The sequence below is a fragment of the Brachyhypopomus gauderio genome, chromosome 15 (genome assembly GCF_052324685.1).
Source record: "Brachyhypopomus gauderio isolate BG-103 chromosome 15, BGAUD_0.2, whole genome shotgun sequence".
Taxonomy (NCBI): Eukaryota; Metazoa; Chordata; class Actinopteri; order Gymnotiformes; family Hypopomidae; genus Brachyhypopomus; species Brachyhypopomus gauderio.
In genome coordinates, this window is record NC_135225.1 from 9,912,106 (window position 1) to 9,933,813 (window position 21,708).

At 44.5% G+C, this 21,708-nt stretch overlaps 1 long non-coding RNA gene across 1 annotated transcript; it reads right to left on the bottom strand.

Annotated features, from left to right (window-relative positions):
* Positions 1-1,208: 1,208 nt before the first annotated feature.
* On the bottom strand, positions 1,209-19,089 carry LOC143476374 (uncharacterized). The gene is made up of 4 exons (XR_013121285.1): positions 18,958-19,089; positions 18,435-18,538; positions 15,907-16,004; positions 1,209-2,416 (listed from the first exon to the last, which is right to left on the bottom strand). It is a non-coding gene; the product is annotated as an uncharacterized LOC143476374 (long non-coding RNA).
* Positions 19,090-21,708: the final 2,619 nt, after the last annotated feature.

Below are 21,708 nucleotides of genomic sequence, written 5' to 3' on the forward strand. Positions count from 1 at the left end.
ACCCTCACGTCACATACACGTCCTCGTTCACACGACACATACATGTCCACTCTCACATGTCACGTGCACATCCACTCACACGTCATGTACATGTCCAACCTCCCATGTCACATACACTTCCACGTACACACGACACATACACGGCCTCCCTCACGTCACATACACGTCCACATTCACACGACACATACACGTCCACCCTCACGTCACATACACGTCCACGTTCACACGACACATACATGTCCACCCTCACATGTCACGTGCACGTCCACTCACACATGTCATGTACACGTCCAACCTCACATGTCACATACATGTCCACGTACACACAACACATACACGGCCTCCCTCACGTCACGTACACGTCCACATTCACACGACACATACATACAGGGGCAGTCATGGCCTTGTGGTAGGGAACTGGTCTTGTGATCGGAGGGTCGTGGGTTCGATTCCCAGACCTGAGGCCATAACTGAGGTGCCCTTGAGCAAGGCACCTAACCAAAACTGGTCCCCGGGTGCCGGGCTAGGGCTGCCCACCGCTCTGGGCATGTGTGCACCACAGCCCCCTAGTAATCACTAGTGTGTGTGTGTGTGTGTGTGTGTGTGTGTGTGTGTTCTAACTGCACAGATGGGTAAAAAGCAGAGGACAAATTTTGATTGCAGTGAAAAATCACAATTGACAAAATATGGCACATACATACACGTTCATGTTCAAATGACACATACATGTCCACCCGTACATATCACGCACACATCCACATTCACATGACATGTCCACGTTCAGACTACATGCACACGTCCACTCTGACATGTCACATACACGTTCACCCTCACACGTTAAATTCACATCAACCTTCACAACCTTCGTTACATTCACATCCAGCCCTGTTTATCCACACTCTCTAATTTAGCCACAATACATTGCTACAGGCTGCCAAGGTAGATTTGCGTGTGAATTAAAGGACTCAACTGAAAACGATACAAGTTCCTTTGAAAACAAATACGTAGCATGTATTTTCCTCTTCCTTTTTTTCAGGTTACTTACCAGGAAATTGTAAACAGAGACAGACCAAATGGCACCACAGTGTACACCTTGAGCCACCGAGATGGCTTTGCTTTTTATTTGATCCAATAATACCAGAGCAACAAAACCAACACACGTGTAAATGGCTATAAGACTTCTCAAAACAATTAAATATGGACTCAAAACAACAGCCAGGTGGTTTAACTTTATTTTGATTAGAATGATTAGAATGCAGAGTTGCAAAGTTCTCTTTTGCATAATGGCCATAAGTCACTAAAATGAATAGGTGATTTATTGGGATAGTCAGTGGTTTTTATATAGCAAACTCGGTAGAACTAGAACAAGTATATTTAAATGTAAAAGGCTTAATCTGGCCAGCATTACTGAGCACAAAAGAGAGCTGGGCTAATTTGCTTCCACTTTAGAAGAATAAATTGGCATGGTTCTGCACCCACTTTCCCCGACTTGCACACTGATAAGCGTGACCCTGAGTGCTCGAGAGGGACAAGTCTGTACAGACGGAGTGCGAAATCTGAGACGGAACAAAATGACAGTTAAAAAAAATGTCATTGTAAAAAATGACAGCCCTGTTCCACATGTAGAGCACAAAATCAGATGTCTGCGCATCGGGGGATTAAGAGCAGGCCCACTGGTAAAGAAAAAGGCACAACATAGTTATGATAGCATGAAAACTAACAACAGAAAAGATTAATCCGTACATGCAAAAGGAAAACAAATGCCTGTCATCATGTCCCCTCAGATGTGTTACATGAATTACAGTACTCTAAACTGGAGGATGGATTTGTGGGACTTACATGCCACAGTGCTGATGTGCCAGTACTAACAGAGCCAGCTGATAATTACAGAACACTTTATATAGAGAGAGAACTCAATAGTCAGAAGTCATTTTTGGGCCATATTACAACAGCCATATTACAAGTGTTACAGAAGATATAAAAGAACACTGTTTTGTCCATGTAAGGTACTGCAGAATACAGACTGCCTGGCCCAAGAGGCATGTCAGGCCCTTTAGCAGTTCAGATTGAAGAGAAGTCTTGGATGGCAGAGTTGAACTCTGTCGCAAACCGTGAGGAAACGATGCAGCGTGTTCACAAATACTGCCAGACTGAGGCTTTATTAGCCTCTGTGTTGCTTCACTGCAGACGTGTGGGTCTGTTTGTGCTATGGTAACAGAGACATATTTACACATTGGTCTTCGCTCTGCTCCCGTAAGCTTGAGGATAATGTCTCTCTCTGCTGTAATCGCTGATCGAGCCGGGTCAGTATGAAGCACAAATACCGTGCGAGTACGAGAGGAAGGGCTGGGACATCGTGTGCCTGGTTCAGTATTACGATCAGTAAGCCTTCTGCACCCAGTGGACCTGTGAATGCCTGAAACATTACCAACATTAACATTTCAGCCTTTTGAATGCTTAAGAAACTAAATTCAGTAACAAGCTGACCGAACCTAGAGTAAAGCAGTCTTCGTGGTTTATACTGTAGACCAAGTTATGTATACCAAACATGCCAGATAGGAAAATCTAAAAACACCTTGATGGAAAAAGCCACAACAATCTCTCCTCTAGACTGTTTGTCTTTTTTTTTTTACAACACTCCCCCCTTCATGGGTGTTTCGTGAGAAGGCAGCTGAGCTGGGATCCTCTGGGGTGGAACCACCCCCATACGACAGCCGTGCTGCCACAAGAGTGTAGTGCCTCATCTCACTCACCCTGCATGTCCACTGACAAAGAAACCACAACAAAGCTTCAGAGTCAGTGCCGGGAGGAACCGTGCGGCTCTGGGAATATCCACTGATTTTTCTGAATCCATGAATTCACTCACAAATCCACTTTCAAGCGTCCGTGCAAAAGTACATTGTGTGCTTTTGGGTAATTGGATGAAAATAAGCTGTGAAAAGTGGAGAATGATGAATGATGGAGAATGTTTACATGTCCATGAGTTTGTACAGGCATAATCACATCCACTTACATTTATAACTATAATTACCAGACTTTTCAATAAGTGTTCATATAAAGGAGTGGTTCCCAAACTTTTTCTGTCGTGCCCCCCTTTAGTAGATGAGAATAATTTGGTGCCCCCCATGCGCCCAATAATTTTTGTTGAGCGGGGGGGGGGGGGGGGGGGGGGTTGATGCCGCGATAGCGGTCGATCGCCAGTAGTTAGCGATTTCAAACAGTACACCACCGACGTGCGCATGTTTTACTTCCAACAACCTCCGCGCCCCCCCTGCAATACCTCCGCGCCCCCCCTAGGGGGCGCGCCCCCCACTTTGGGAACCACTGATATAAAGCATATTTTATATATATATTCTGGCAATGGTGTTTAAATGTTGCTTAAACTTAAAAAAGTTTGTTCTAATTTAGTAGATTTAGTAGACAAGTAGATTACTATAGTAGATAATATCTGTCTGTAACACACAAACATGCACGCATACACATATATACCTGCATGTTTTGTAACAAAGCCCACTCTTAACTTTTCCAGTGGTGTTATATAGTGACATGTTATTAGCACGTCTACAGTAATAATTTGTCATCACTAAATTGTAGAATCAGTTGTTCAAAGGATATCATATTAAGGCAGTAAAAGTATATCACATTATCAGAGCTCAGATAGACTTGTAACGGGATTGTTATAGAGGTTCAGTGAATAAGCGGCGTTTCATAATGAAGCACTATTGTTGTGTGTGTTGAGGACATGTGAGAGAGTTTGGGGGTTGTGAGGGGATGGTGTGGGAGGTGTGGGAGGTGTGCGGGTGTGTGTGTTTGGGGGTTGTGAGGGGATGGTGTGGGTGGTGTGGGAGGTGTGCGGGTGTGTGTGTTTGGGGGTTGTGAGGGGATGGTGTGGGAGGTGTGGGAGGTGTGCGGGTGTGCGTGTTTGGGGGTTGTGAGGGGATGGTGTGGGTGGTGTGGGAGGTGTGCGGGTGTGTGTGTTTGGGGGTTGTGAGGGGATGGTGTGGGAGGTGTGGGAGGTGTGCGGGTGTGTGTGTTTGGGGGGTGTGAGGGGATGGTGTGCGGGTGTGCGTGTTTGGGGGTTGTGAGGGGATGGTGTGGGTGGTGTGGGAGGTGTGCGGGTGTGTGTGTTTGGGGGGTGTGAGGGGATGGTGTGGGAGGTGTGTGTGTTTGGGGGGTGTGAGGGGATGGTGTGCGGGTGTGCGTGTTTGGGGGGTGTGAGGGGATGGTGTGGGAGGTGTGTGTGTTTGGGGGGTGTGAGGGGATGGTGTGGGAGGTGTGTGTGTTTGGGGGGTGTGAGGGGATGGTGTGCGGGTGTGCGTGTTTGGGGGGTGTGAGGGGATGGTGTGGGAGGTGTGTGTGTTTGGGGGTTGTAAGGGGATGGTGTGGGAGGTGTGCGGGTGTGCGTGTTTGGGGGTTGTGAGGGGATGGTGTGGGTGGTGTGGGAGGTGTGCGGGTGTGTGTGTTTGGGGGGTGTGAGGGGATGGTGTGGGAGGTGTGGGAGGTGTGCGGGTGTGCGTGTTTGGGGGTTGTGAGGGGATGGTGTGGGAGGTGTGGGAGGTGTGCGGGTGTGTGTGTTTGGGGGTTGTGAGGGGATGGTGTGGGTGGTGTGCGGGTGTGTGTGTTTGGGGGTTGTGAGGGGATGGTGTGGGAGGTGTGGGAGGTGTGGGAGGTGTGCGTGTTTAGGGGGTGTGAGGGGATGGTGTGGGAGGTGTGGGAGGTGTGCGGGTGTGCGTGTTTGGGGGTTGTGAGGGGATGGTGTGGGAGATGTGGGAGGTGTGCGGGTGTGCGTGTTTGGGGTGTGTGAGGGGATGGTGTGGGAGGTGTGGGAGGTGTGCGGGTGTGCGTGTTTGGGGTGTGTGAGGGGATAGTGTGGGAGGTGTACGGGTGTGCGTGTTTGGGGGGTGTGAGGGGATGGTGTGGGAGGTGTGCGGGTGTGCGTGTTTGGGGTGTGTGAGGGGATGGTGTGGGAGGTGTGCGGGTGTGCGTGTTTGGGGTGTGTGAGGGGATGGTGTGGGAGATGTGGGAGATGTGGGAGGTGTGCGGGTGTGCGTGTTTGGGGTGTGTGAGGGGATGGTGTGGGAGGTGTGGGAGGTGTGCGGGTGTGCGTGTTTGGGGTGTGTGAGGGGATGGTGTGGGAGATGTGGGAGGTGTGCGGGTGTGCGTGTTTGGGGGGTGTGAGGGGATGGTGTGGGAGATGTGGGAGGTGTGCGTGTTTGGGGTGTGTGAGGGGATGGTGTGGGCGGTGTACGGGTGTGCGTGTTTGGGGGGTGTGAGGGGATGGTGTGGGCGGTGTACGGGTGTGCGTGTTTGGGGGGTGTGAGGGGATGGTGTGGGCGGTGTATGGGTGTGCGTGCGAGAGGCCAGAGATTATAAAGAACTCGCGTGTTTCTTCCGTCCCACCTGGCCAATCCAGTTTGGCGTGCTCTATTCACACTGACACATATTCCATTACCAGGTTACATAAGTCAATGTAAACTACAAAGAATGCAAAAGGTCTACCTGTGAAAACACTCACATGCACACAGACACACACACACACACACACACTCACACGCACACAGACACACACACACACACACACACACACACACACACACTCACACGCACGCACACACACACACACACACACACGCGCGCACACACACACACACACACACACATGCGCGCGCACACACTCACACAGACATAGCCCCCTCCACTATCTCTCGTACACACACACACACACACACACACACACACATACCTTCACTCTTTTCTTTCTCTCACTTGATCTTTCTCTCTCACACGTATACATCTACACTTTCTCTCCGACTTCTCTCTCTCTCTCTCTCTCTCTCTCCCACTCTGTCCTTTTTTCTCTCATTCTCTCTCTGGCATACACTCATCCACACCTTCTCACCCACACCTTCTTTCTTTTTCTTGCTCTCTCTTTCTCTATCTCTGGCACACACACATCCACACATTCTCCTCTGTCTCTTTCAGTCTGAGACACACACCTGCATATTTTCTTTCTCTTTTACACAGACACACACACGCACGCACACAAACACACGCACGCACGCACACACGCACGCACGCACGCACGCACACACACACACACACACACACACACACATATTTTATCAATGGGAACAAGAGTGGAGGACAAGAGTGGAGCTCATATCATTCATACATCTTACTGAATGCACAGAGATATGACTCCAAATGTCTTACAGTTTACTTTTTAGTTTACTGTTCAGCTATGCAGGCCGGTTTATTGTATAGTTGAATAGAAAAGCAGGCAATATTTCACTTGTATTTCAAGTACCACAGTTTAGCTCATAGGACTAGGTAGTACAATCCCTTAAATAATCAGCACTTGGTGAGTGGTTAGGGCTTGAGGGGTAATCGCTTCACAGGGGTCTTCAGGTGGGCACCCTCCTTCTTTGGTGTTTCGTTGAAAGGCCCATGACACCTCCAGAGGGCTCAACGGCAACATCTGGTGTCCCAGATTTGCCCCCCTCTGCTTTTACTCCTCGGTGGTCATCCTGTAGCCGAGTTGCCGTCCTTTCTTTTCAACCAGATCCAGTTGCTGCTCCGTTCAGCCACTCCTGATAGTGACTTGACAGCTTGTTGGAAGGCTTGTCCTCTCACTCCCATTTCCTTAAGCAGCTTGGTTGTAGATGTGGCAACAAACCCTCTACAGCCAACCTCGACTGGAAGCACCTGGGCACGCCACCCGCGTTGTTCGGTGTCTGCTGTTAAGTCGGAGTACTTCAGTCTTTTCCGCTCATATGCTTCACCAACTGCACATTCCCAGGAGTACAGTTAACTCCACAATGAAAACAGACTTCTGCGAGGTTGACCATAGGACCAGATCTGGCTTGAGATTAGTTGTAACAATCTCAGGTGGGAATATAAGTCTCTGGTCCAAGTCAACCTGCATTCTCCAATCCCGGGCACAGTCTAAGAGGGTTGGTGGTTCCCTATTCGCTGCAGGTTTTGCTGGGAGTTGTCCTGCTCTTAGAAATGTTGTGGCTATGTGTCTAGGCACTGACAGAGGGAGGGTGTTGGTGCTGGTTCTCCTTCTTTCCAAAGTGATGGCCAGTTGTCGTAGCACCTGGTTGTGTCTCCAATTATAGCTGCCCTGGGCTAAGCTGGTTTTACAGCCTGTGAGGATGTGCCTCAGAGTTGCAGGGGTTTGACAGAGTACACAAGAGAGATCTTCACCAAACCTTGGCTGAGGTTTGTGGTTGTTGGAAGAACGTCATAGGTGGCTCTGACGATGAAGCTGATTTGGCTCCCTTCCATTTCCCAGAGATCCCTCCAGCTGAGCTTTCTTTGTTCCAGGCACTCCCAGCTAGTCCACTGGCCCTGTTTGGACTGCGAAACTGCCTTTGTGCGTCTGTCTGCCTCCTCTTGGTGCCGCACCTCAGCCATGACCAGCTTTCTCTTCTGGGTTGGTGTTGCTTTGTGCCACATGAGTCGGCTTGTCCCAAGTCCAATCCCACCTCTTCCATGCTGCACCTGGCCTAAGATGTCTTCATGCCTGAGAACAGATTTTGCTTGCTCTATGGCCTCAGATGTGATCCATTTCCTCCCAGTTGCCACTCTGGGAGCGGCCAATTGAATCCGGTCATCTTGGGAGTCGGTCAGGGTCATGTTTAGCCTCCCTTTGGTGCAGTTGAACTCCTCTGTTAGGCTAGAGATGGGCAAATCCAAGGCACCATGTCCAAATAAGTTGATGTTGCTGAGGCACCGTGGGAGGCCAAGCCACTTCTTGATGTATGAACTGACTGTCCTCTCCAGCTTCTCAACTTTGGCCATGGGGATCTCATATACCGTCAGGGGCCACATCAGGCGCGGCAGCAGACCAAACTGTAGGCACCACAATTTTAGTTTCCCAGGAAGCAAGGTTTTATCTGTGCTGGCCAGGCCTTTGATGGTTTCTTTCCTCAGCTGGTCAGCCTGGTCAGCGTCTTTGAGGCTGGCATTGTACCAGGGTCCCAGGCTCTTCACAGGCAGTTCTGATACCAGCGGAATGGGTGTCTCCTTAATGTGAAACCTCTGGTCCACAAGTTTTCCTTTGATGATAAATATGCTTCTGGATTTACTGGGTTTAAACTTCATCCGAACCCAGTCAATGTTGACCTGAAGTTTTCCCAGCAGGTGTTTTGTACATGCCACATTTGAGGTCAGGGTGGTCAAATCATCCATGTTGTAACGTATCGACCAGACAGAGAGGGATCCAAATGCGGAAGTATACCGCTTTTATTCAAGTGAATCACGTTTACAGAAAATGGCACAAGTATCACTAGCGCTAGATGTAGTAGCAATAGTGTTTTCTTGGGATGGTCAGGACGGTCCAGGGTCATAACGAGAGGGCAGAATCCGGGAGGTACAGGAGGGCTAGGCAGGAGGCGAGGTCTGGGGAGTAAGCAAGCGTCAGAGCACAGGAGATCGAACAGACAATGGAAATGCTTGGTATGCTGCATGGAAACGGCAATACTTCGCGAGTAGGAAGTGGTGGGAAGGTGTATATATGACTAAAATGGGGCGTGGTGATTAGTGGCAGGTGAGGCTGGGAGGGACGTATCAGACGGCATTCCTTACACATGTATGCACGAATGGGGGGTAGCCGATGTCCAGATTTCAGACGTTCTCCTCCCACAACCCACTTGGAGGCTCTAATGATCACCTCCATTGCCATAATGAAGACTAGAGGGGAGATGGTACAGCCAGCCATTATTCCCACTTCCAAGGATTGCCACAATGTTGTGTATTCTTTAGTATGCATACAAAATTGAAGATCTTGGAAGTAGTTCCTCACCAGATTTGTGATGGTATTTGGGATGTGTAAAACTTCAAAGGCTGTCCAGATGAGAGAGTGGGGGATGGATCCAAAGGCGTTGGCAAGGTCCTTCTTCCTTCCCTTCTGGCTGTTGGATCTGGTGCCATATCATGCTTGTGTGTTCTAAGCATCCTGAAAACCCAGGTATTCTAGCTTTCTGCACAGATGTGTCTATCATGTTGTTTTTCTTCAGGTACATTGTCAATCTTTTAGCAACAATGCTATAGAAGACTTTCCCTTCCACATTTAGCAGGTTAATCTGCCGGAACTGACCGATGTTTGATGCCTCCTTCTCCTTAGGAATTAGCACTCCACCTGCTCTTCACCATGCCTTTGGGATGGTCTGCTTTGTCCAGATCACCTTCCTTTGCTTCCATAGCACCCGCAAGACGTTTGGGGAGTTTTTATACAGCCGGTATGGAACTCCGTTTGGTCCTGGAGCTGATGCTGCTCTTGCCTTCTTCACTGCTTCCACAACCTCACCCCAACTAGGGGGACTATCGTCAAGTTGGTATTTTGGTTGAGGAATGGGTGGCATGTCTGATGGTATCTCCCGCTGTTCAACCCTTTGGCTGTCCATGTGAGTTGTTTTCAGGTGGTCTTCTAACTACCGCTTGGGCACCATTAGTGACCCACTCTTCTCCTTTGTGAAAAGTCCTTTCACAAATCTGAAGGGGTCACTGTAGAAAGCTGTTCTCTCCTTTTCCTTCCTTCGGCGTCGCATTCTGAGATTTTCAGCTCTCCGCAACCTTCCCAGGCGCCCCTTCAGGTCTATTTGCAGGAAGTCGATGCCCACTCTCTCTTCTGGTGACGCTTTCTTTCAGCACTTCCTCAGCTCCCTTCTTTCTCTCAATAAGAGCTGGATCTCTTTTTGCGTTCTGGACATACGAGGGGTTACTGATGTCCTATCCTTCTTTCCCGTCAAATTTGTTCCAAACCTTTCCGCTCCGTAGAAATAGATTTTTGAAATTTACACCTCAATCGAAATTTGTCCTCCGCATTTACCCATCTGTGCAATTAGAACACACACACAAACACACACTAGTGATTACTAGGGGGCTGTGGTGCACACATGCCCAGAGCGGTGGGCAGCCCTAGCCCGGCGCCCGAGGAGCAGTTGGGGTTAGGTGCCTTGCTCAAGAGCACCTCAGTCATGGCCTCAGGCCTGGGAATCGAACCTACGACCCTCCAGTCACAAGACCAGTTCTCTACCACAGGACCATGACTGCCCCTCAGGGGGTGTTTTCCTCTTTGGACTTTTCGTAGCAATGAGGGGTGGCCTTTTGTGCACTTAACAAGTGACGGAGCCTGCCATAATGGATTGCTAGTCAGCCCCGTGGAGTCTTTCCTTCCTGTCAGCTGTCTTTCCAAGTCATCACAGGGTCTTTCCCTTGTTGTCAGCTGCCCTTTCACAGCAGTCACTGGATTTTTCCAGTCCTAATTGTTACCCAATGTCCTTTGTTCTTGGTGTGGTTTGACCTGCTGTGGTTGACACTAGACTTTGTTTTTGTTGTTGTTAATACATAGGTGTCCATACATAATAATAAATGTGTATGATTCTGTTATTTCCATCCCCAGAGCAACAGCCACCCCTCTCTGTCCAGTCCGTTATTTCCACAGTCTCACAGAGCCACCCCAAGTCAAGAAATCAGAGTCATTTGTAGTTGGAGACCCTCTAGTTTATTTGCTGCAAACGGAAAGTACTTGTAGGGCTGAGGTATGTGAAAAGGAGGGTAAAGTGGTGTGTGTGTATGTCTCTGTGTGTGTGTATGTGTGTGTGCGTGTGTGTGTGCATGTTTGCATGTGTGTGCGTGCATGTGTGTGCATGCGTGCGTGTGTGTGTGTGTGTGTGTGTGTGTGTGTGTATGTGAGAAGGTCAGAGGGCTGCTAAGGAGAGCTGGTTGGAACCAGTTGGAGTTGGCCAAATGCTGCTGGTTATCATAAAGTCTAGAGAAATATCACAGCAACAAGGAGTGGAGTTTGAGGTCATGGGACGAACACAGAGTGTTGAGTTATCATTATCAGATGGGGGGGGGGGGGGGGGGGGGTGGTCCATTCTCAAGAACACGATCATCTTCATCATAGATGAACAGAGGGATATTATTCTATCAACAAGGTTTTTGTTCTGTAACACTATCTATAGTGTTACAGCAGGAGAGTTGTACTGATAAGCAGTGTGCCTGCAGGTCTGTCACAGACAGCTTGGGCTTGCGTGGCAGTCCTTACCCACCACATATAACAGAGAACTTCTGCCTATATGCTTCTTCCAAATGTCACTGTCTGCAACTCCACAAAGTATGCCTTTTTTCTTCAACATATCATGACGTTCCACAGTTCTATGTTTTAAACAATACAATGTAGATTGATTTTTTATTTCCTCTAACAGGCACATGGCATATATATGAAGAAACTTATATTAAGAAACACTTTGCAAATCTGCACCAAGTGAGAACATGGACACACTCAACCCCTCCCACTTACCATGGATTCACATAACCCTTAAGAGAGAGAGGAGCAGACCTGAGCCAAGGCTAACAGAGTTGGGCAAGACTGCCCTGTCATCACATCAGTGCACAGCAGCGTATAGCGGAGACAGAGCAGGAAAACAGGCCAGCTCTCCACACTCAAATAGCAAAGCAGTTGACGCTTTACACTATAAACTGTCTGCAGGAGATATTTTAAATTCTCTTTACAGCATAAGGAGTCTGTTTGTCTATAAATTAATTAGCTATGTGAATTTTACAAAAACAATTGATGAAGGTATTGTAAACTGCACTCCAAGTATAGAAAGCAAACAAGAGTGTGTTACCATACGCATATTTAATATTCCATCATAGTTTGCATTATTATATCATTATTATCTTATATCTATATATTATATCAAGTCTAGAAATGCTGGGAAATGCAACAAAAACACACTGTGAAAAACCAAAAGCAGTGTAGCGCATAATTTCTTGAGTATTGCAATGGCACCAATAATCACTCTCGAGCAGCCAAACCAGTTCTGTCTGAGAGCTTTTGAGATGAACTGGGGTGAATCGGGGTAGATTGGGGTGAATCGGGGTTGTTCTCCCTGTGTTGGAGGGCCACTCAGGGGCAGCTCTGCCTCTCATCCTTTCCATTGAGAGGGACCAGGGAACAACTCACACACTGACAACACAGATTATAAATCTAATTAGAGAACTATCAGAATTATCAGAGCATAGATCTCTTTGTGGACTTGGAGTTAAGAAGACCCAATCAACAGGATTATGGTTCACTGACTTATTCTTTCTGCCCAATCTCCAAGACAAGGGAAATATTTATCTTCGCATTATGTTGTTGCCTAACACCATCTGTTTTTAATATGGTCTTCTGCAGTATTGGAAAAATAGATGAATATTTATTCTGACATATCCCAAACACATTAAAGGTCTTTGAAATCGCTGGGCACTGAGAAATTGGCTGAGCTCATGGGCCAGGCAGAAGCAACACCATTACGGCTGTCCAGTAGAATACAACTCTTTGCTCATTATCATTATCATCATCACGCGATTCGACGTCTGCACAAACTTCAATCAGCTTTTCACCATGCCAGTGGATGAGCTTTCGCCACTTTATGAACTAAAAAAGAGTGATACTGAGGAACATTGTTTTTATTTAGACCCTTTTTGTGTTCTTTATAATATGAACCTAATACGTTTATCCATCCATTATCTGTACCGCTTAATTCCGCTAGTCGAGGTTAAGAGGGGGGCTGGAGCCAATCCCAGCATCTCCAGGTGAAGGCAGAGTACACCATGGGCAGACCGCAAGCCCACCACATGGCCAACACACATGCATCTAGAATGGTCAATCAACCTAACACACATCTTTGGACTGTGGGAGGAAACCGGAGTACCCGGAGAAAACTCACGCAGGCACAGGGAGAACATGCAAACTCCACACAGATCAGACCGGACCGGACCAAGAACTGAACCCTTATTGCTTTGTTGTGAGGTGACAGTGCTAACCACCATGCCACCCCTAATATGTTTAATAATACGCTAATATATTCAATATGTTCTTTATACGTTATATGCGGGTTTACACAAGGATGCAAAAAAACAAACAAACAAAAAAAATAAAACAGATGAAATGCATTATACAAGACAAGAATGCTTGAAATCTAACTGAAATAAAATATGGTTGCTACTGCCTTTTCTGGGCAACAGATTTAGATGAGGTTTACCACCTGACATCTTTCACCCTAAACTGTGTTACCTCTGCCTTCCATCCACAATTCTGTAGTGACTCAGTGACCTCAGCCTGTGGAAGTGTAACATCCTGGCAGTGTTGGGCAAACACAGTGTGGTGGTTGAGTTCAGTGCCTCTTCACCTTCATGTGCGTGAGCTTGGCCTGGAGTTGTCTCCCTGCAACATTAGGAGGCTTCTTAAAAGCTGAACTCTCATTAGTGGTTGTTAATGCTTTGCAGAGAGTTGGGATCCATTGCCAAAACAAACACATAAAATATTTAATCTAATAAAAGTATTGATTTGCCAATTTTTAAGAATGTACACCACTACTGTAACTGCAAGCTAATTCAAATCTTACAGGAAGTCGTATTTTACATGGCTAGTCACGCAATATCTCTGACAGGCCAGACACAATCTCATTAGGTGCTGATGGATGACTCTTGGCAAAAGTCTCCCATTTGGACACGTGCCCTTCAAAATCCCCCGTGACTCCCCCAGCGAGTTCTCTTCCCCCTTCCTCTCTACTCCCTGTGCATTATTTTGGAGCCAGACTTCCCACTGCCCTTCAGAAGCCATCTATTTATCATCCTGGTGAAAGGGGATGTGGGTGGAGAGGAAGTAACTTGTTTTCACTGGGAGTGCTGGGAACCTGCGCTGTCGGGGGTGGTCGTACGTGCATGAGTGTGTGTCAGCACGATGCTGTTCACCTGGTATTAAAAGGTCAATAAAAAAAATAAAAAATATCATGCCCTTGGTACTAGGAGAGAGTGAGGAATATTCTTCAAATTGTGGTGATATGTCACAAATGGAGTATAGTATAGTATAGTATAGTATAGTATAGTATAGTATGGAGAATAATTGCATCAGCATGTATACAACACAAAATCATAAGATCATCATAATAAATAGTCATCATGATCATCATCAACAACATCAACAACAACAGCAACAACAACAACCACAGCAACATCAGCAACAACAACCAGGACAGACAATGATGTCATTGTCTGAGATCACTTTGATTTTCTATTCCTGCACACGCTCAGTTCCATACTCGGTTTCAATGACTTATCTGATGCAGCATGAATGGCATATTAACAACAACAACAAAACCCCAAAGGAAATGATACAAATTCCTCCATGAAACAATACTCTCCAAACATGCTGCACCTCAGAAATGATTAGCTGTAGGGAACTTTCACCGAGTAGCTGTCTCAATGAGAGGGGATTTCTCCACATTCTTCTACGGCTTCAATTTGTCACGCAATGTCCTTTAAATAGACTCAAGGACATAGGAAGACAAAGTGAGGAAAGCACATAATAATACAAACAATAAAAGAAGGATCAAATTCACATGTATTAATAACTCATGTGAAGGTGCCACGTTTGTGCTCCGTGTTCAATACAATTCAATGGTTTCGATTACAATTTATTGTTTAAGCACATTTATTGTGATTATTTTATGGGAAACTTGGGAGTCAAACAGGTCATGATTGGGCAAGCTCACAGATGAAGTCACTGGATTTTCAGATGATGTAATGATCGAGTTAATCCATCAACATAGTGCAAAGAAAACCAACATGCTCCAGAAAGGCTCAGCCAAAGGTTCCAGTACTGCCAGTGTCACTACTGTGTTCTGAATGATCCACCACTCAAGTAATGTCTGGTTAGCAGTGCTTCTATGGTCTAAAACATACCAGGGACAAACGGAACTGTTGACAGTCTGTAACTGTATGCCTATAGGATGCATCTGTATGAGACATATGCAATTATGAGACTAGTGAGTGTAAATTCCTGAGACATTTGGATTGCATATAACCAGAGGTGGGCATTCCAGGTTCAGAAATTAAAAGTACTCACCAGGATTTTGCTCAGGCTTCCTGAACTGTGTTGATTCCACTAATTTTTACCTGCTACTTATTAAAAAATCCAGCAAGCTTGAATAAAATCCTGGGAAGGACTTTTACTTTCTGAACCTGGAATGCCCACCTCTGCATATAACTGTGTAGCTACATTTTGGTGGGTCAGAGGTATGAAGCATCCAACTGACGCCCCAGAGCGATAACCGCCAGCAGAACTCACGTAATTTAGGTAGTGTCAAAAAGTGCCATAAGAAAGGAAAGTTTGCCAGTGTGGTGGCCAAGTTTGCTTCCTGCTCAATACTTTCCTCAGTCATGCAGGCCTTGCGTGACTAGCTCTTATGCAGGCTGCTGCCACTCATGCATATCTGTCAATCATCATTACCTGCTTGTGCAAACAGTGCAGCTGGGTTGCAGACTGGGGTGGGCGGCATTTCCCTTTGAGCTGTGTTTGACCTTTGATCTCCAGCGGGGAGGCTGGGGAAACGGTGATGGTAGTGGTGGTGGGGGTGGTGAGGCAGAAGGTCTTAAGTGCTAAGCTCCCGCTGATATTTAAAGAAATGTTGAAAGAGAAACCTTTTATTTCACCCTGATGATGAAGCACGTAGGTCACTCAATAGCAATAGTGCGCCCCCAAAAATGTAGAAATCCAATATTCCACAATATGCCAGCTTGACCGTGACATTGAGTTCTTTCAAGAAAATAATTTTCTATATTTTTTAGATCATTTCTTAACTCTTAATAAAGCCCTCTTTAATATGCGCATCGATTTAAAATGACATCTTCAAAAATACCAAGCCAGTTATTTTAGTAACCTTACATTTAATAACCTTACAACCTTACGATGCATTTCTCTATTATCATTTACTTTAGGTTGTTTGTTGATCAGAAACTAAAACCTGTATATTCTTTAATTTCCCAACTGCATATAACAATGGCCATGTGTTAATTAGACGGACAAAGAGCATGCATGATGTGGAAAAGGGACTGACGTATCCCAACCTGAAAACGCACTCATGCGATGGATCGCGTACAATGTCATCGATACGTGGCTGTCATCCCATTCTCTCCAAAGTCTTCATCTTGTCACAAAGGTTCCCCTACCCAAAGAAGAGAAAGAAAGTACGACATGGGGGGCAGTTCAAAATATCAGGGGAAAATGCCCTCTTGGTGTCAGAAAGAGGGAGACACCTTCACGGGCTGCTGACTCCCCTGGGGCATGGGCCTCTTCTGCAGTTGGCTGGACAACAACAACCAGAGAACAGGCTGATAGAGGTACCACTGTTGGCAGCTAATCCTTCAGGCCATTAGGACACTTGAAATACTCATTAGTCCTGAGACCATTACTCCGTTTTTCATTTAATTTGCTTTTGCTCTTTTTTCAGGTCTTACTTTATGGGAAACTTGGGAGATAAAAGGGTCTTGATGGAGGCTGACAGTTGAAGTCATAGGGTTCATTTTGTTGTAATGATAATGGGGGTGTGATGGGGGCTGGAACAGGGAAAGGCTGCTCGCTAGACTGAGTAGAGAGATTTCATTCCACACTATTATCAAGGTAGGACAAAGTAATAACTGTAATAAAGTAATAACTGATCTGAGGGGGTATTTGAGTGTCGATTGAGATGAGAAGGTATTTGAGAGTTATTTGAGTTGAGAGGGTATGGATTAAATAGATAAATGTATGATAGCAACAATTTACAATTTCCAAGTCACAATCATGCAAATTATGAAGGTTCACAAAAGTTTACCCATCAATTTGATTGGATTTAGTGTTATTTAAAGTATTATTATTATTATTTGTAATAAATTTGAAGTCAAAACGCATATTGCTAGCAATACCAAAATTCACATCTTAAAACACAAATTTCTTTTTCTTTTCTTTTTTTACCCTTTCAAGAATTCATGAAATTATTGATAAAAACAGAATTAAATTTAGAAATTGAATAAACTAACGTTATGTTTGTACAATACATATGAGTGCGGGAACATAGTATAGCTTAGTCAAATACAATGGACATTCAACACAGTCGATGTGTTAACATTGGATTTATGGATATTTAGGGATTTAGGGATATTTATGGATCATAATTAATAATAAGATTTTTGTGGTATGTTTTTACATGAGTGGTCGAAATGTTCTTGATGTTTTTGCAAATTATTTAAGTAATAAAATCTTGAAGTTATAAAATCTTGATTGCGAGGACATGTTCTGAGCAGAACCTGGAGGCCACTACTGCACACCCTCAGCAGGTGAAATGTGGAGTGTCAGGGACAGATAAGGAGTGAGAGGAGTGAGAGGGTTCTCTCTTCTACTGCAGACGACTGAGTGAGGCTACGCTCAGATATGTGTAGACACACACTGTGCCCTCCAACTATGTTTCTATTTCAAATAACAAATTCAGAATAGTTCATATTGTTCTTTTACTCCTGCACTCCTGTACAAAGCACATAATAACAGCAGCATCAACACTAAATATAATAATACAGTACGTTCAATTTATAATGCCATTTTCTTAAACTCAGCACTACAAATGATAATAACAAAAGTAAAGCAAAATAGTAGTTTAAAAATACTTCCAACTTCAATGAAAGCCAATCATAAAAGATCTAGAACTTTAAAGCAGAAAGGTAACCCAACAGAAAGAGTATTAAAATAGGGTACCAAAAAACAAAGGCGTGTAATAATCTCTCAGTGAGAGAAAAGGACTGAGTTATGTAAATGGAGCAAAGAGGTTTTGGTAATGTCTTTGATGTAAGAGTCAAATGTTAACTGACTATCAAATATGACACCTAGGTGATGTACTTAAAATCTGCATTGTAAATAGCAAAAGTGCCAGACTTGTGGATTGATGACTGCCAGTTAACAGAATCTCAGTCTTAGAACAATATAGCTGAAGTAAATTCTGCTGCATCCAGGTTTTTATTTGAGGGAGACGGGGTTCCAATTCCAATTCCAATTAAGAAATAAAGCAGATTCTTAATTGCACTTTGTTCTGATACAAATTTGGGTGTCATTAGCAAAAAAAAAAGTGATCTGATCATAATGATCTGATCCAAAGGTTAGACAAATATTAAACAATAATAGCGCAAATACAGATCTTTAAGGGATGCCTTGGCAAACCCATATCAGAAATCTATTGCTACATAACAAAAAACGTGGACGGTCAGAAAAGTAAGATTTAACCCAAGTTTGCAGAGTTCCTGATAAACATTTTTCCATACAGTTTAACAAAAGAGAGTGTCAAACTGCATCAAATGCAGCACTGCAGCCCAACAGAATAATAATGTTAAGAGCCTCTGAGTCCACCAAAACAAAAGAATCATTCACAAACCTCACCAGTACTGATGCAGTGCAATCCCCAGCGCACCAAACCCAACTCTTCATTACCTTCATACTGTATCAGATGTTCTTGAAGTTGGGCCAAAATAACACTCAATGGATTTTAGCCAGAAATGGGAGATTAGAAAATACACAATTACAACCTAACACTGTTGAGAGGGCCAAAGTCTAGTGTGGTTTGGTGGTTTACCTGCTTAAATGCCCCTGGTTCAACTCATCGATCACTTGCCAGGTTTAGTAGGTCTGAGCAGAGCCATCACCAAACTTTGCTGGACAGGCCCTCCAGTCAGTCAGCTACAAGCAATTTCAATACCAAGTTGAAAGATCCATACACAGCAAATTTGAAAGTGTTAATTCAACTCCTAGGGTGTTAAATTCAACACTTTCAAAGTGTCTATATTGGTCCACACGGGATTGAGTTAAAATAACACTTTTGAAAGTGTTAACTGTGATAGTGTTAAAACAACACTCTCAATAGTTGAAATTTAACACAGATCAGTGTTGAATTTATCTAACACTAGAGTGTAGTGTCAAATGTTAACACCATCTATGGTGTTAATTCAACAACGATTAAGGTTCAAAATATAATAACTCGATGGAAAGTGTTAAATATAGCTCAACATAGAAAACTGAAATTTTAAATACTTCTAGTAGTCAATAATCCCCAAATTCACTTCCAGGAACAAACCACACAAGTTGCAGTTTGAATTCACCTGTATATCAAACAAGCACACCACCTAAAACAGCACTGGCTTTGCAATAGCTACAACAGAAGTCACGACGTCAGCTCCAGACTATATGAAACTGCTTGTGCTGTAGACCAGCGTTTCTCAACCAGGGTGCCGCGGCACCCTGGGGTGCCGTCTGTCTTCCTCAGGGGTGCCGTCAAAATATTCTGATGTGAAAAAAAACTACAGTGTTAAAACTTGAAGTTTTTATACGCTTTAAAACGCTTTAAAACATAAAAAAAATTTGGTGGGCGTGTGCTACGTAGTATACGTAGGAATTCTGGGAGAAACTCTGTCAGGTGTTGATTTAAAACTCAACACCATACAGAGTTTCACAAATTTAACTCCCCGGAATAACACCAACTCTTTTGGGAAAAAACACTCATATCGTTGATCTAGAGCAGGGGTACTCAACTGGCGGATCCGGACCCGAACGCAGTCCTGTCCGGACCCAATCTCATTCCTGATTAACCGGATACGGACCAAAACAAAACCGGAGCATTTATTTCAGGGCTATTGAAAAAACACTCCGTCACGAGTGTTACGTTCGCCACCCCCCCCCCCCCCACCACCCACCCCCACCCCTGCCTGCCTGCGAGGGTCCGCGCGGCGAAAATGACGTAATCGCTGTGTCGGGTCGCGAGGTCTCGAATTTTGTAACTTCGCGCGCGAACTATTCAGTCAAACAGATATTTGTTGTGAAACCAAGTAGTTACAATTTCAAGCATTTTAAAGTACTTTAACCTAAATTCCAGCACTTTTCAAACCTGAAGCACATAGCAACATTAAAATTGGTCAGGTAAATGTTCATTCCCCTGTTTTGAGGGGTGTTTCTATCACATATCGTTTCGGAGAACACTGCAGTGACGCTCGCGAAAGTATAAACGCCCCCCCCCCCCCCCCCCCCCCCCCGCTCAACAACGTTCGCCACCCCCGCCGCACCGGACCTCAGGTCACAGGTATCTGCCAAAATTGGACCGCGGACAAATTTAGTTGAGTACGCCTGATCTAGAGTAAACAAGTGTTGAATTAACACTGTATTTTTAACAGGCAACAACAACACTGGAAATTTAACACTTCTGAATTTGCTGTGTACATACATGCCTATAATTTAACATGTAAAATATTCTCTGCTACTCAAACATTACAGGAAGAGGTCCTAAATTCCTGTGCTGGCCTGTGGGGGAATGCCAGGAATTCTCAATGATATGCCACTACTCTGTGAATAAGCAGGATATCTGATATGGTCATAACAATAGGCAGCGATGGCAATGTGTCTGTTGTAAACGACATCTTGATTAAAGTATAATGTTACTTTAGGAGTTTGGTTTCCACAATAATGGGATTACATATATTGTTTACAATTACATTACATGAATCCTGAATCAGAGGGTAGGGTAGAGTGTGAACCCTCGAAGCTTAAACGCAGCCATTACAGTGATTTATGGGAGTTATTAAGGTGAGCACACATGCACATTCGGAAGAGGAGCACACTAAAGGGGCTGGACTTCATTCCACCATTTCTTCTGGTGGAAGTAGACAAAGTGAACACACGGCCACGGGGCACACACACCACGTGCAACAGTCATGCACAAGCACTTCATCATATGGGTGACTTCAGACCAATACTGCTGAAAAGCTCTGAGCTCGCTGCGTTGCGTGCGACTGACAGGGCAGGAACACACACACACACACACACACACACACAAACACTTAGAAGGCTTCAGACCTGTCTTCCTTCACAGTTTTGACAATGCTCCATATGGTTCATACATTATCACCAGCTGCTTTTTTAGAAGCACTCCTTCATTAGGAACTCATACTTCATTAGAAAACCAATTACAATTTAAATAATTAAAATATTTAAAGTAGCTTCAATTTCTTCATCATGTTCAGCTTTTTACTGTCCTTTTTTTTGGACTGCTCTCAACATAAACTAAGAAGTTGGTGAAGAGGCTAGTGAATAATACATAATTTATGCATGTACAAAAATATACAGTATATGTATGTATATATTGTATGTGTAAATAATAAATATTTATACATTTGTTTCCAAAGCTAGTTCTTTCCCAATATGTATTTAAAAAAATATATTATATAGATAAAATATTGAAGTCTCAAACACATTTGCAAAAAAGGAAAATATACAAGAAAATATTTAATTATAATCTTGGTACTGGCAATAAATGTCGCTACAGAATGATATTTAGAGAGTCGGCATAGAGTCCAAGAAACATAAAAGAAAGAAAAAGAAATATGTATGGCTTTTAAAAACATGAAAATGCTGATTAACTTACTACTTTAATTGTAACGGAATCTTGGCAGCACATTCTTGCCTCAAACCCCCCCTCCCCCAACCCCCCCTGGCCTCCCCCTCCCCCTGAGAACATGTTACTCACATGGGTGTAATGAACTGGGTTTACGATATCCAAGGATTCAGAGTTCTGTAGTGTACAAGTACCAACATAACTTACACGTACACACACACACAGAGTGAAACTCAGCACATTATCAACACAGCAGTATAACAGGAAACAGTACACAGAGGTTGTCTAGCTATCAACACAATTATATATATTTTATTTCCAAGTGAGGTATGATTGAACAATAAAAAAAAAGAAAAGCTATATCACAAAACAGTGTCACAGCATATACAACTTGCATGTGTGTGTAGTCTGTCTATTGAGGATAAGGAGCTTTACATGTCTGCATAGTTCACAGAAGTGTTGGGGGGGG